General features: G+C 46.3%; 1 long non-coding RNA gene across 2 annotated transcripts; it reads left to right on the top strand.

Annotated features, from left to right (window-relative positions):
- The first annotated feature begins 1,426 nt into the window (after positions 1–1,426).
- Positions 1,427–15,268, top strand: LOC134339682 (uncharacterized). Of its 2 annotated transcripts, XR_010016436.1 has the most exons (3): positions 1,427–1,560; positions 12,328–12,493; positions 15,157–15,268. It is a non-coding gene; the product is annotated as an uncharacterized LOC134339682 (long non-coding RNA). The 2 variants fall into 2 exon arrangements; XR_010016435.1 differs by lacking the exons at positions 12,328–12,493; positions 15,157–15,268 and adding an exon at positions 7,013–7,218.
- The last annotated feature ends 1,200 nt before the right edge of the window (positions 15,269–16,468 follow it).

Below are 16,468 nucleotides of genomic sequence, written 5' to 3'. Positions count from 1 at the left end.
GTGAAAACAGCTTCTCCACAATCTCTATCAGCACAGGAGCACCATAAGGAAGTGTGCTTAGCCCCCAGCTCTACTTGCTTTCGACCTATGACTGTGTAGCTGAGTACAGCTCCAACACCATATACAAGTTTGCTGATTACACCACATTCAAAGGTGGTGATGAATCAGCAAACAGGAGGGAGATTGAAAACTTGGCTGAGTGGTGTAATAACAACGACCCCTCACTCAATGTCAGTAAGACCAAGGGACGGATTGTAGACTTTAGGAGGGAGAAACCGGAGGTTCATGAGCCAGTAATCAAAGGATTATCAGAGGTGGGGAGGGTCAGTAACTTTAAATTCCTGTGTGTCACTCACTCAGAGGATCTGTCCTGGACCCATCTCATAAATATAATTGGGAAGGAAGCACGACATCACTCTACTTCCTCAGGACTCTGCAGAGGTTCAGCATGTCATTGAAAACCTTGGCAAACTTGTATAACTGTGTGGTGGAAGATGTGCTGACTGGCTGCATTACGGCCTGGTATAGGAACAACAATGCCTTTGAGTGGAAAATCCGACAAAGGGTAGTGGATTCGGCCCAGTATATCACAGATAAAACCCTCACAACCACTGTGCACATCGACATGAAACATTGCCGTAGGAAAGCAGTGTCCATCAGCAAAGATCCTCACCACCCAGGCAATGCTCTTTTCTCACTGCTGCCATCAGGTAGAAGGTACAGGTACCTCAGGACTCACACCACCAGGTTCAAGAACAGTTACTACCCCTCAACCATCAGTGCCTTGAACAAAACACTCATGTCACCACTGTTATATCGTTATTTCATGCTTGTTATTTATTGCTATTTATTTCTCTGCATTTACACAATTTGTTTACTGTTTATAGTTCCTCATATTTACAGTTCACAGTTATTGTTCTATAGATTTGCTAAGATTGCCGGTAGAACAAGATTCTCAGGGTTGTCTGGGGTGCCAGGTATGTACTGTGAGAATAAATTTTAATTTGAACTTTGAACAATATGGTGACATATGCGCAGTGTGATAACAACTTACTTTGGATTTAAATTTTGGCTTTGGCAATATTTTTCCGTGACGCTCTTTTTTCAGTGATCTAGTTCCATCATATTTTATCCAAAATTATAAAAAGATTATCCACACAAAAATATACAAAATACAAACATTAAATATTTATAAGATCGAACAGCCAAATTATAATATGAACACTACTCCTGGAAATCTCCCAGTCTCCCCATTCTGTTTACAATGGTCGCAAGTTGTTCAGCCGCTCTGCTGATTGACAGCTCTCTGCCCCGCCTCCCGCCTCACTGTCACGTGACACGATGCGAGTGTTGACCCGTGACGCGCTGACGTCACAAAGCCCCACCTTCAGCGACGTCGTTTCCTGGGGAACGGTCCGTGGTCGGCGGGAAGTCCGAGATGGTGGAGCCGGTCTCCACTTGTTGGGGTTTCGGCTCCGCTGTGGGATCCGCCTCTCCTCTTCCTGCCCGCGGAACAGCGAGTGTCCGTCAGCGCCTCACTGCACCGGCTCTCTGCCTCAGGTACAATATTTAAAACATATTTCCACAGTCACATGGATGGGAAAGGTTGAGAGGGATACGGGCCTAATGCAGGCAGATGGGCCGAGTTCAGGTCGACAACTTGGTCGGCGTGGATGAGTTGTACCGAGGGGACTGTTTCATTTCTGTATAAACCAGTGACTCTATTTTGGGAGGTTAAATCATGGCAAGATGCACACAGGTTCCTGAGGAGTTTCTGCCCCCCCCCCCCCCCAGCACACCTCTATCTTCTGGTACTGATTTACAATACCAGCTATTCTCTGTGTGAAATATGTACCCTTCAGATCCCCTTTAAATCTGTCTTTAAACAGTTTTGTACAATTCTAATGGGAGGCAGTTCTTTGACTGACAAGGCAAGTAGAACACACAACCCTGTCTACCTGTGATGCCACATACAGGGAACTGTGTAACATTATTAGAGGCACATGCACAGGTACTTCAGTGAGCAAGGCCCAGAGGGATATGAAACTAATGCAGGAAAGTGGGATTGTATCGTTCTGCATAATGGGGACCATAAATGTGATGGGCCAGAGGCTCTGTCTCTATCCTGTACAACCCTGACCACAACACTCCTCCACTGCAGTGGGGTTTGTCACCTTCATTCTCAGCTGTGAGCTTGTTCTACTGAACCCCTTATCCTCTGAGAAGATATTTGCACCCTCCCACTGTGACCAAGCTGTCAGCCATCTCTCCTAATATCATCCAGAGTACTTCACCAAATTCCCATAGAAAACTATTGTTACTGGTGCATAGGGAATGGCAGCATTTTGGTAGCCTTTTGAGGGGGTTGGTTCAGTATTTGACCATTAATACCTTTGTACAACAACAATCCCATCATACTGGGTACTGAATGTTTTAGGTATGACCATCCTGAAGTTCTGTGTTTCAGGTTCCCATTGCACTTTCACTGTCAGTGATTTCTGCATGTCCATAGTGACCATTGAGAATCTGTCCCCACTAACTCAGCACTTGGTCTGTCTCCTACCCTGCCTTGGTGATTCAAATGCTCATCCAGATGGTCCTTAAATACCAGCCTGCACCACCCCTTCAGACTGTGTTCCAGATTGTAACCTCCCTCTGGGGAGATGGGAAACATAGAAAACCTACAGCACAATGCAGGCCCTTCGGCGCACAAAGTTGTGCCAAACATGTAGCTACCTTTGAAATTACTAGGGTTACCCATAGCCCTCTATCTTTCTAAGCTCCGTGTATCTATCCAAACGTCTCTTAAAAGACCCTATCGTATCAGCCTCCACCACCATTGCCGGCAGCCCATTCCATGCACTCACCACTCTCTGCGTTTAAAATAAAGAAAAAAAAACGACAACTTAACCTGACATCTCCTCTGTACCTACTCCCAAGCACCTTAAACCTATGCCCTCTTGTGGCAGCCATTTCAGCCCTGGGAAAAAGCCTCTGACTATCCACACAGTCAATGTCTCTCATCATCTTATACACCTCTATCAGGTCACCTCTCGTCCTCTGTCGCTCCAAGGAGAAAAGGCCGAGTTCATTCAACCTATTCTCATAAGGCATGCTCCCCAATCCAGGTAACATCCTTGTAATTCTCCTCTGCACCTTTCTGTGGTTTCCACATCCTTCCTGTAGTGAGGCGACCAGAACTGAGCACAGTACTCCAAGTGGGTCTGACCAAGGTCCTATCAAGCTGCAACATTACCTCAATTCCACGGTTGATGAAGGCCAATGAACCGTATGCCTTCTTTACCACATAGTCAACCTGCGCAGCTGCTTTGAGCATCCTATGGACTCTGACCCCAAGATCCCTCTGGTCCTCTACACTGCCTTGGTCTTACCATTAATACTATATGCTGTCATCATATTTGACCTTCCAAAATGAACCACCTCACACTTATCTGGGTTGAACTCCACCTGCCACTTCTCAGCCCAGTTTTGCATCCTATCAGTGTCCCGCTGTAATCTCTGACAGCCCTCCACACTATCCACAACACCCTCAACCTTTGTGTCATCAGCAAACTTACTAACCCATCCGTTCACTTCCTATCCAGGTCATTTATAAAAATCACAAAAAGTAAGGGTCCCAGAACAGATCCCTGAGGCACACCACTGGTCACCGACCTCCATGCAGAATATGACCCGTTTACAACCACTCTTTGCCTTCTGTGGGCAAGCCAGTTCTGGATCCGCAAAACATTGTCCCCTTGGATCCCATACCTCCTTACTTTCCCAATAAGCCTTGCATGAGGTACCTTATCAAATGCCTTGCTGAAATCCATATGCACTACATATACTGCTCTATCTTCATCAATGTGTTCAGTCACATCCTCAGAAAATTCAATCAGGCTCGTAAGACACGACCTGCCCTTGACAAAGCCATGCTGACTATTCCTAATCATATTATACCTCTCCAAATGTTCATAAACCCTGCCTCTCACGATCTTCTTCATCAGCTTACCAACCACTGAAGTAAGACTCACTGGTCTATAATTTCCGGAGCTATCTCTACTCCCTTTCTTGAATGAGGGAACAACATCCGCAATCCTCCGGAACCTCTCCTGTCCCCATTGATGATGCAAAGATCATTGCCAGAGGCTCAGCAATCTCCTCCCTCGCCTCCCGCAGTATCCTGGGACACATCTCATCCGGTCCCGGCCTCTTATCCAACCTGATGCTTTCCAAAAGCTCCAGCATATCCACTTTCTCAATATCTACATGCTCAAGCTTTTCAATCTGCTGCAAGTCATCACTAAAATCATCAAGATCCTTTTCTGTAGTGAATATTGAAGTAATGTATTCATTAAGTACCTTTGCTATTTCCTCCGGTTCCATACACACTTTCCCACTGTCACACTTGATAGGTCCTATTCTTTCATGTCTTATCCTCTTGCTCTTCACATACTTGTAGAATGCCTTGGGGTTTTCCTTAATCCTGCCTGCCAAGGCCTTCTCATGGCCCCTTCTGGCTCTCCTAATTTCCTTCTTAAGCTCCTTCCTGTTAGCCTGACAATCTTCTAGATCTCTAACAGTACCTAGCTGTCTTAACCTTTTGTAAGCTTTTCTTTTCTTCTTGACTAGATTTACTACAGCCTTTGTACACCACAGTTCCTGTACCCTACCATAACTTCCCTGTCTCATTGGAACATTCCTATGCAGAACTTCACACGAATATCCCCTGAACATTTGCCACATTTCTTCTGTACCTTTCCCTGAGAACATCTGTTCCCAATTAAAGCTTCCAAGTTTCTGCCTGATAGCCTCATAATTCCCCTTACTCCAATTAAACACTTTTCTAACTTGTCTGTTCCTATCTCTCCCAATGCTATTGTAAAGGAAATAGAATTATGATCACTATCTCTAAAATGCTCTGCTGCTGAGAGAACTGACACCTGACCAGGTTCATTTCCCAGTACCAAATCAAGTACAGTCTCTCCTCTTGTAGGCTTATCTATACATTGTGTCAAGAAACCTTCCTGAACACACCTAACAAACTCCACCCGATCTAAACCCCTTGCTCGGGGGAGATGCTAATCGATATTTGGGAAATTAAAATCTCCTACCGCGACAACTCTTGTTATTACTCATTTCCAGGATCTGTTTCCCCATCTGCTCCTCGATATCCCTGTTACTATTGGGTGACCTATGAAAACCACCCAGTAGAGTTATTGACCCCTTCCTGTTCCTAATCTCCACCCATAGAGACTCTATAGACAATCCTCCCATAACGTTCACCTTTTCTGCAGGCATGACACTATCTCTGATCAACAGTGCCATGCCCCATCTCTTTTGCCTTCCTCCCTGTCCTTCCTGAAACATCTAAAACCCGGCACTTCAAGTAACCATTCCTGTCCCTGAGCCATCCAAGTCTCTGTAATGGCCACCACATCATAGCTCCAAGTAGTGATATATGCTCTAAGCTCATCTGCTTTGTTCACAATACTCCTTGTGTTAAAATAGACACATCTCAAACCGTTGGTCTGAGCACGTACCTTCTCTATCACTCACCTGCCTGTCCTCCCTCACACACCGTCTCCAAGCTTTCTCTATTTGTAAACCAACCTCCTCTTCCCCAGTCTCTTCAGTTCGGTTCCCACCCCCCCCAACAGTTCTACTTTAAACTCTCCCCAGTAGCAACCCCCCCCCCGCCAAGATATTGGTCCCCGTGGGATTGAAGTGCAACTCGTCCTTGTTGTACAGGTCACAGCTGCCCCAAAATGATCCAGAAATCTGAATCCCTGCCCGCTGCTTCAATCCCTCAGCCACGCACTTATCCGCCAACTCATTCTATTCCTATACTCACTGTCACGTGGCACAGGCAGTAATCCTGAGATTACTACCTTTGCTCTCCTGCTTCTCAACTTCCTTCCTAACTCCCTGTAGTCTGTTTTCAGGACCTCTTCCCTTTTCCTACCAATGTCAGTGGTACCAATATGTACCATGACCTCAGGCTATTCTCCATTCCACTGCAGGATATTTTGGACGTGATCTGAAACTTCCCGGACCCTGGCACCTGGGAGGAAAACTATCATCCGTGTTTCTTTCCTGCATTCACAGAGTGCCTAACTGAAGAGTCCCCCATCACTACGGCCTTTCTCTTCCTTTCCCTACCCTTCTGAGCCACAGGGCCGTGCTCTGTGCCAGTGGCACGACCACTGTTGCTTCCCCCAGGTAGGCTATATCCCCCCTCCCCCCCAACAGTACTCAAACAGGAGTACTTATTGTTCAGGGGGACAGCCACAGGGCTACTCTCTGGTCCCTGACTCTTCCCCTTCCCTCTCCTGACTGTTAACCACTTCGTCTGTCTGCTGTGGTCCCGGTGTGATCACCCTTCTATCACCTCCTCGCTGTCCCTGACCAGACAAAGGTCAACGAGCTGCAACTCCCGTTCCCTAACGCGGTCCCTTAGGAGCCGCAACTCGACACACCGGTTGCGGATATTGCCATCCTGGAGGCTGGGAGACTCCAGAACTTTCAACATCTGACACCGAGCACAGAACACCGGCCTCACACACATACTTCCTTTCCACAATTAACACAGGTAAACCGACCTCGCCTCATTACCACCTAAGCCCATTGAGCCAAAGCCCTCTAACTCTGCTGCCCGCTGGATATGGCGGTCTTCTTTTTAACCTTTTCCCGCTGTACTGGCTGATGTTACGTGCCTGTGCAGTCTTGCCTCTCTTTACTCCGAGTAGTAAAATGCCTTTGCTCCAGAAATCCTGAGCCGTTCCACTCGCAGCCTGCTTGCTTTTCCTCATCCTCTTTAAACCACACATTTCTCTCGTTAAACTTTTGTTACACACACCTCATAATTGTCTGCATTAAATTCCATCTGCCATTGTAACAGCTGGACAACGTCCCATGTCAGTATTTGCTAGCCTTTCTTGCTGTCCACTGCACCCCTAATCTTGGTGCTATCTGCAAACTTGCTGATCCAGTTTACCACATTCTCATCCAGATCGTTAATACAGATGGAAAACAACAATGGACCCAGCACCGGGAAGTTTAATCAGGGCAGGATGTACACGGTGAATGACAGGTTCCTGAGAAGTGTTCATGAACAGAGACTTTGTGTGTTTCTGCCTCCACCAGCTCCTCTGGCAGCTCATTCGGGAGACCATCACTGATCCTTATCCCTCTCAAACCCCCCTCCCACCCCCTCCCATCCCACTCACAATCAAGAACATCCACATGAAATATACCCAGTGAATTGGCCTCAGCCGTCTGTGGGGATGAATTCAGAGTCAGAACCAGAATCAGGTTTGTTACCACCGGCGTGTGTCATGAAATTTGTTAATGTAGCAGCAGCAGTTCAATGCTTTACATGATAATGTAGAAAGAATAAATAAATTACAGTATGTGTGTGTATGGATATGTTTATTTAGATTAAAAACAGTGCAAAAACAGAAATAACATATATAGAATACATCTATAGCAGTTTTGTCTGTTTTAAATTGAGAAATCAAATATCTTCAAACTCCTGATGAAATATATCCACTGTCTTGCCCTCTTTATACTGTAGCTGCATCGATATGTTGGGACCAGGTTAGATCCTCGGAGATACTGGTATCCAGGAACTTGAAATTGTTCACTCTCTCCACTTCTGATCCTTCTATGAGGATTGATTCCTGTTCTCTCATCGTACCCTTCCTTCAATCAGCTCTTTTGTCGCACTGACATTAAGCACAAGGTTGTTGCTGTGACACCACTCAACTAGCTGGTATATCTTGCTCCTGTAAGTCCTCTCCTCTCCGTCTGAGATTGTACCAGCAATGGTGGTATCCAGCATATTTATGGATGGCTTTTGGGCTACACTTAGTCACACAGTCATGGGTAGAGGGGGAGTGGAGCAGTCGGCTCAGCACAATCCCTGAGGTGCACCAGTGTCAGTGTTGATCGTCAGCAAGGAGGAGATATTAATTTGAATTTGAATTAACTTTATTTCTTGTATCCTTCATGTACATGAGGAGTAAAAATCTTTGTTACATCTCCATCTAAACGTGCAATTTACAATCATAGTAATTTATATTAATTTATAATAAATAGAACAACCAATGTGACATAGAAATACACTCAAATCAGTGTGAGTTAATCAGTCTGATGGCCTGGTGGAAGAAGCTGAGCCGGAGCCTGTGTGTCCTGGCTTTTATGCTGCGGTCCTGTTTCCTGGATGGTTGCAGCTGGAATAGATTGTGGTTGGGGTGACTCAGGTCCCCGATGATCCTTCAGGCCCTTTTCTCACACCTTTTGTTGTAAATGTCCTCAGTCATGGGAAGTTCACAACTACAGATGTGCTGGGCTGTCTGCACCACTCTCTGTAGAGTCCTACGATTAACAGAGATACAGTTCCCACACCAGGCAGTGATGCAGCCATTCAGGATGTTCTCAATTTTGCCCCTGTAGAAAGTTCTTAGGATTTGGGGGCCCATAGCAAACTTCCTTGACTGTCTGAGGTGAAAGCGGTGCTGTTGTGCCTTTTTCACCACTCAGCTGGTGTGTGCAGACTGTGTGAGATCCTCGGGTATGCTGATGCTGAGGAACTTAAAGCTGTTTACCGTCTCAACCCCAGATCCACTGATGTCAATAGGGGTTAGCTCGTCTCCATTAATCCGCACAGATTGTGGTCTCCTGGTTAGGGAGTCGAGGATCAAGTTGCAGAGAGACCAGGTTCTGCAGCTTATTAATCAGGACTGTGGGATTGATGGTGTTAAACACTGAGCTATAGTCAATGAACAACATCCTGACACAGGCTGTGCAGATTCACTACCCTTTGGTAAGGAAATTATTCCTGATCTTTGTTCTAACAGGATGTCCTGTGTTCTGAGGCTCTGCTCTGTGATCCCAGACTGCCCCGCTATCGGAAACATCCTCCCCACTCCATTGTAGGTCCTTCTATTTTTGATAGGTTTCAATGAGATGCCCTCATTCTTCTGAAGTCTAGCGAGTACAGGCCCAGAGCCAGCAAACAATCCTCGTGCATTAACCCTTTTATTGCCAGGATCATTCTTGTGAACCTCCTCTGGACCCTCTCCTATGCGAGCACGTACCTTTTTAGATAAGGGGCCCAAAACAGTTCACAATACTCCAAGTGTGATCGGACCAATGCCTTATAAAGTCTGAGCATTACATCCTTGTTTTTGTGTTGTAGTCTTCTTGAAATGAATGCTGACGTTGCATTTGATTTCCTTACCACCAAATCAACTGGCAAGTTTATCATTAGGAAATCCTGCACATCTGAGATGTGCCTGACCCCAGTACCCAGGAGGGGACACCCCACTGTGGCATCTCTCTTGCTGCCACAGAATCTCCTGCACATCCCCTGTACAGTGAGTCTGTTGTCATCACTGCTGTGATTGACCTTTCCTCCCGCGGAGTATCGGACCAGGGTGTCAGTATCACTGACATGACAGGCTGCTGTTCTCTGGTTTGTCACCCTCCCAGGGGTATCCAAAGGAGTGTACATGTTGCTGAGGGTCGCAGCCACAGGGAGACATTGCACTGTCTGTCTCTTCCCCTTTCCAGTCACGGTAGTCACCAAACTATTTGCAGCCTAACCTCAGGTTTGACCAACCCACTGAATCTCTGGTCTCAGCATCCTGGAAACGCTGGGTCTGTCCATCTCCAGCACCATTCCCATTTCTAGTGGTCACCCTCGTGCATTAATCCTTTTATTGCCAGGATCATTTGTGGCACCTTGTCAAAGAAAGCCTTTTGAAAGTCCAAATATATGACATCAGTGCATCCCCTTTATCCATCCTGCGTGTAATCTCCTCAAAGTATTCCAACAGGTTCATCAGGCAAGACTTTCCCTTAAGGAAACCGTGCTGACTTTGTCCTTTCTTGTCCTGTGTATCCAATACTCCTTAATAATTGACTCCAGTATCTTCCCAACCACTGAGGTCAGTCTCAGTGGTCTATAATTCCCTTTCTGCTGCCTTGCTTTGTTGTATGCCCTCCCTTTTGGTTTTACATTCGCTTTGATTTCCTTGTCAGCCACGGTTGTACTATTTTGCCATTTGAGTATTTATTTGTTTTTGGAATACATTCATCCTGCACCTCGTTCATTCTCCCCAGAAACTGTTGCTGCTCTGCTGCCGTCCCTGCCAGCATCTCCTTCCAATTTACTTCAGCCAACTCCTCTCTCAAACCACTGTAACTACCTTAACTCCACTGAAACGCTGCTCTGTCAGACTGTACTTTCTCCCTATCCAATTTCAGGTTAAACTCAATGATACTGAGATCACTGGCTCCTAAGGGTTCTTTTACCTTAAGCTCCCAAATCACCTCCAGTTTATTCAATAACACATAATCCAGTATAGCTGTTCCCCTAGTAGGCTCAATGACAAACTGCTCCAAAAGCCATCTGTTCGGCATTCAGCAAACTCTCTTGAGATCTATTTCCAACCTGATTTTCCCAATCGACCTGCATGTTAAAATCTCCCCTGACTCCCATGAAATCTCGAATAACATTCCCCTTTTGATATGTCTTTTCTATTTCCTGTTGTAATCTGTGGCCCACATCCCAGCAACTGTTGGAAGGCCTGTATATAGCTACCATCAGCGTCTTTTACCCTTGCAGTTTTTTAACTCAATTCACAAGGATTCAACATCTTTCGATCCTATGTCACATCTTTCTACTGATTTGTTACCATTCTTTACCAGCAGAGCCATGCCATCCCCATTGCCTACCTTCCTATCCCTCTGATACGTGTAACCTTGGGCATTTAGCTCCCAACTACAAACATTCTTCAGCCGTGGATCAGTGATGGTCACGACAATCTGTAGTAGGGCAATAAGATTATCCACCGTATTTCTTATACTCCGTAAATTGAGATATAACAGTTTGAGTTCTGTATTTGCTACCCTTATTGATTCGTCAACCCTCATGCACTGATACTTACCCTGCTGGCTGCAGTTATGTCCTATCATCTGCCTGCCCTTCCTGACCGTATGACTGCATGCGATCTTTGCTTTCTTTACCATCCGTCCTACCCTGAGTCTTTTCACACCTGTTCCCACACCCCTGCCAAATTAGTTTAAACCCTCCCCAGCTGCTCTAACAAACCAGCAGTATGCCCACAAGAAAACTAATCTCAGGGTTGTATGTGGCGACAGAAATGTATTTTGATAATACATTTACTTTCAGCTTTGAACTTTGTAGTAGAGAGCTGGGTGTTGTACTGGTCTGTGTCCTCACTGGCCGGTGCTGTGCTCTGGCAGCTCAGTGTGCTTGGTATACAGTGTCAGTGTTTCGACAGAAGTGTGTCCTTATTACACAATTGATCTTGTCCACCCTGGAGCCTGGTAGATTCACTGGAGATCAGAATGGTTTCTTCAGACTATTATTGGGTAGAGAATCATTCTGTGATCGTCGAGACTATTTGACCCATCAAGTTAATACCACCTCCTGCTACAACATTTCCACAGTCCCATTCCCCACTCTGTCCCCACAGCTCTGCAGGTCATTTCCCCTGAAGGACCTGTCTAATTCCTCTTTGAACACTGGTTGTTCCTGCCACCACTCTGCTGAGTCCCATATTTCCCAAGGTGAAGTCAAGAATGTCCCCCTCCCTGGTGGACCACAGATTGTTTCAGGAAACCTTCCTGAACACAAATCATGCCCCATCCAAGCCTCAGTTTGTTACTCTGAGGAGATATTCACTCACCAGATCTACTCTGTTGTTTTTACATCATCCCATGACTTGTTAACATATCTGTTTCTGTCTCTTACTGGCTATTGGGAGGCCGACAGTATAATCCCATCATGGTGATTGCACCTTTCTTATTCCTGATTTCTATCCAGATTGTCTTACTGGATGAGCCTCTGGGGTGACCTTGACCTTGTGACATTCTGCCTGATCAGCAGTACCGCTCCCCAACCTCATTCACCTCCCTCAGGACTGTCTGAATCATCTGAATCCTGGAATGTTTATCTGTCAGTCCTGCCAGTCAGTCAGATCTCTGTAATGGATGAATCACCGTGCCATGTACTAATCCAGAATCTAAGTACGTCTGCCTTAACCATTCTACACTGCACTGATATAAACACACTTCAGGCCCTCAGTGCCACTGTGCTCATTAACTTGGCCTAACTTCACGGTGGTGCACTGGGCCAATGGCACCAACACGGGTGATGCCATCAGACTCAATAAACTGATTAGAAAGGCTGGCTCTGTTATAGGAGTCAAACTGGACACACTGGAGGCCGTGGTAGAACAAAGGACCCTACGGAAAATCCTGGCAATTCTGGAAAATGTTTCTCACCCTCTGCAGGCCACCTTGGCTGAACAGAGGAGCACCTTCTGTAACAGACTAAGACAACTCTGCTGCTCAGAAGAACGCTGTATGAAGTCATTCTTACACTGGGCCGTCAGGGTCAATAATGAGTCAACCTATAGCCGGGGAAGTGACCCCCCCCCCCCATGTTCGACTGTTGGAGGTAACTAACTTTTTATTCTTTCTCTTGCTTCCCTTCTGATATTTGTATATCTGTGCACTTGTAATGCTACTGAGACACTGTAATTTATCCATTTGGACTTAGTTTCTGTGTTAATCCACATCCATCAATGCCAGTTACTGACCTCTTACTCTTCCCATCACCTGTCCTGAAGGAGAGCCTAATGATCATGTAACTAAAACCCTCCGTCCTGCACCAGCTTGTGAGCCACACATATATCTGTACCACCTTTGTATTTCTTCCCTCCCTAGCAGCTGACACTGAGATTACCCCCCCCCCCCCCAACAACACCCCAGAGTTTCTACTTAACTTTTTCCTGAACTTCCTAAGTTCTCTTTGCAGGACTTTGTCTCTTTTGTTAGAGCCAATATGGACCACGACCTCTGGCTGCTCACCCTGCCCTTTCAGAATGGCCTGTACTTGTTCTGTTCCATCCTTGGCCCTGGTACCAGGGAGGTAATGCACCATCCTGCAGTCTCTCTCCTTACCACAGATACACCTGTCTGTGACCCCGGCTAAAGACTCCCCTGTCATGAGGCTTACCGAGAACACAGAGCAGTACAGCACAGGAACAGACCCTCCTTCCCATGATGTCTGCGCGGAACACGATGCCAAATGAAACTAAATCTTTTCTGCCTGCGTATAATTCATGTGCTTCAATTCTCTGAATATTCATGTGGTTATCTAAAACCCTGTTAAATGTCATTATCATATCTGCTTCCAACAGTCCCCATGGTAGCCCATACCCGGCCCTCACCACTCTCTGTACGGGAAACAGAAATCTTACCTGTCCTATCGTCCACCTTTAAATTCCCACCGTGTCATCTTAAAACTCTGCCTTCTAATATTTGATATTGTTACCCTGGCAAAGTGATCCTGCCTGTTTACCTTGTCTACACCTCTCATAGTTTTATAAACTTCTGTCAGGTCTCCCCTCAGTCTCCTTCACTCCAGGGAAAACAGTCCCAGTCGGTCTGATCTTTCCTTGTAACTCAAGCCCCCAGTCCAGGTAACATTCCTGTGAATCGTTTCTGGACCTTTCCAGCTTAATCACATCCTTCCTCTCATGTGACCAGAACTGCACAGGGTACTCCTGGTGTGGTGTCATTATTGATTTGTACAACTGTAATGTGATGTCCCAACTCCTCTCAGAGCCTTTGCCGATGAAGACAAGCATGTCGTGTTCCTTCTTCACCACCTTGTCTGCCTGTGTTGGCACTTTCAGGGAATTACGTACCTGTGCCCCAGGTTTCTCTTTCATCAACACTTCTCAGGACCCTCCATTCACTGGGTACGTCCTGACCTGCTTTAACTTCCCAAAATCCACCATTGTGCACTTGTCTGTCATGGTAACAACACTTCTCTGTTTCTCTGCACCAACACCCCAGCAGCAAATGTCAATGAACCATTCACCTCTGAACCTTGGTCATATATGGTTTTATGAACCACTCACTGCTCCCGTCTCTATTTTGTTGTGTAGTTCAGCACCTCGACCCCTCTCTATTTCTCTGATTTACAGTTTATCGCCACATAAATCATAGCTTGACTTCTGATTCCTCCTACCACTCTACATGCCATCACACCTCACCACATTAAACTCCATTCACCAAGTATTCTACTCACCAGCTTCCCCATGTCCCGTTGGAGAGACCAAATGTCCAATCACAACATGTCTCCCACCACATTCCCTGTCATTGCCACCGTGGATTCCTCACTCTCTGCCCCTCCTGCAGGTCATTAATATCAATAATAAATCATTGACGATCCAGAACTGGTCACTGGGACACTCCACTAGTAATATCATCCCAGTCTGAAACAGACCTGTTATTCTATCCCAGTATGATAACCAGTCTTCAGTCAGTATCAACACACTTCCTTCCCAGTACTGAGCTCTGGTCTTGTCCACCAGCCTTACATGTGGCACCTTGGCAAATGGCTCCTGAAAATCCAAAAACACCACTTTTCCAACTTGCCCTGTGAAGTCTCAAATCTCTGGTATGTTTGTCAAACATGACTGAACATTCAACAACCCAGGTTACAGGGTCCGAGACCTGGTTCCAGATGGACAGGGTGGTGAAGAGGCTTTTGGAACACTGGTTTCAGTCAGGGCACCGAATATAGAAGCTGGGATGAGATATTGCAGTTGTCCAACACGTCGGTTTGGCTGCATTTCGCGAATAGTGTTTAGTTTTAGTGACCCTGCTGTATGACAGACACCATTAAGCTGGAAAGAGAGCAGAGCAGATTTACGAGGATGTCACTGGATCTTGAAGGACTGATTTGTGGAAAGTGTTTTGGTCAATTTTCCCTGGAATGTTGAAGAATGAGTAATGATATTGCAGAGGTGTATAAAATTATAAGGGGCCTGGGTTGGGTCAAAGATAACAATCATTTTGCCAGTGTTGGGGAATCAAGAACTGCAGGGCATTGGTTTAAGATGAGATTTATTAGGAACCTGAAGGGCAACTTTTCCAGTTGGTGGTGTTGAGGGGGTTACAGACCACGAGCTCAGATGGGAACTTTGGTCATCGTGGACCATTTGAGCTGAAGGTCTTGTTTCTGTGCTGTGTGAATCTGACTGTAAACCCTGGTGACTTAGTTCAATGACATTAAACTTTTCTAAATGATTTGCTATTTCTTGATAGATTATCGACTCCAGTACCTGAAATGAAGTTAACTGGGCTACAGTTACCTGCTTTTCATCTTCCACCCTCCTTCAACAATGGTTTTCATCTCCACGGGGACCTTTCTGTAACAGTGAGTTTTGACAGACTTCAATGTCTCCACTTTCTCTCCAGACTTTAGTGCAGGTCGTTGGGACCTGGTAATGTTTGCTTTTAGTCCCATTAGTTTCTCCCTGGAGACGGCGGTTGTTACACATTATGGCACAATATTGAAATGTCTCCATCAGATATCTGTGGGATGTTTGCTGTGTCTCCACTGTGAACACTAATTCCATGTTGGTCTGATGTTCAGTGCAGACTGGCAATGCTGCGACACTGCTGGTGCTTGACTCCATCGGTCTTCATCAGCTCCTGCATGGACAACTGCTTGCTTTACGGTTCGTACGTCCCTGACTTGCTTTACGGTTCGTACGTCCCTGGCTTGCTTTACGGTTCATACGTCCCTGACTTGCTTTACGGTTCATACGTCCCTGACTTGCTTTACATTTCGTACGTCCCTGACTTGCTTTACGGTTCGTACGTCCCTGACTTGCTTTACGTTTCGTACGTCCCTGGCTTGCTTTACGGTTCCTACGTCCCTGACTTGCTTTACGGTTCGTACGTCCCTGGCTTGCTTTACGGTTCATACGTCCCTGACTTGCTTTACGGTTCGTACGTCCCTGGCTTGCTTTACGGTTCGTACGTCCCTGACTTGCTTTACGGTTCGTACCTCCCTGACTTGCTTTACGGTTCGTACGTCCCTGGCTTGCTTTACATTTCGTACGTCCCTGACTTGCTTTACGGTTCGTACGTCCCTGGCTTGCTTTACGGTTCGTACCTCCCTGACTTGCTTTACGGTTCGTACCTCCCTGACTTGCTTTACGGTTCGTACCTCCCTGACTTGCTTTACGGTTCGTACGTCCCTGGCTTGCTTTACATTTCGTACGTCCCTGACTTGCTTTACGGTTCATACGCCCCTGGCTTGCTTTACATTTCGTACGTCCCTGGCTTGCTTTACGGTTCGTACGTCCCTGGCTTGCTTTACGGTTCGTACGTCCCTGGCTTGCTTTACGGTTCGTACGTCCCTGACTTGCTTTACATTTCATACGTCCCTGGCTTGCTTTACGGTTCGTACGTCCCTGGCTTGCTTTACATTTCGTACGTCCCTGGCTTGCTTTACGGTTCGTACGTCCCTGGCTTGCTTTACGGTTCGTACGTCCCTGGCTTGCTTTACGGTTCATACGTCCCTGACTTGCTTTACGTTTCGTACGTCCCTGGCTTGCTTTACGTTTCG

Source organism: Mobula hypostoma, chromosome 30, assembly GCF_963921235.1.
Source record: "Mobula hypostoma chromosome 30, sMobHyp1.1, whole genome shotgun sequence".
Classification (NCBI taxonomy): Eukaryota; Metazoa; Chordata; class Chondrichthyes; order Myliobatiformes; family Myliobatidae; genus Mobula; species Mobula hypostoma.
Note: the sequence above shows the minus strand (reverse complement) of the source record. Positions and strands in the feature narration are given on the sequence as shown.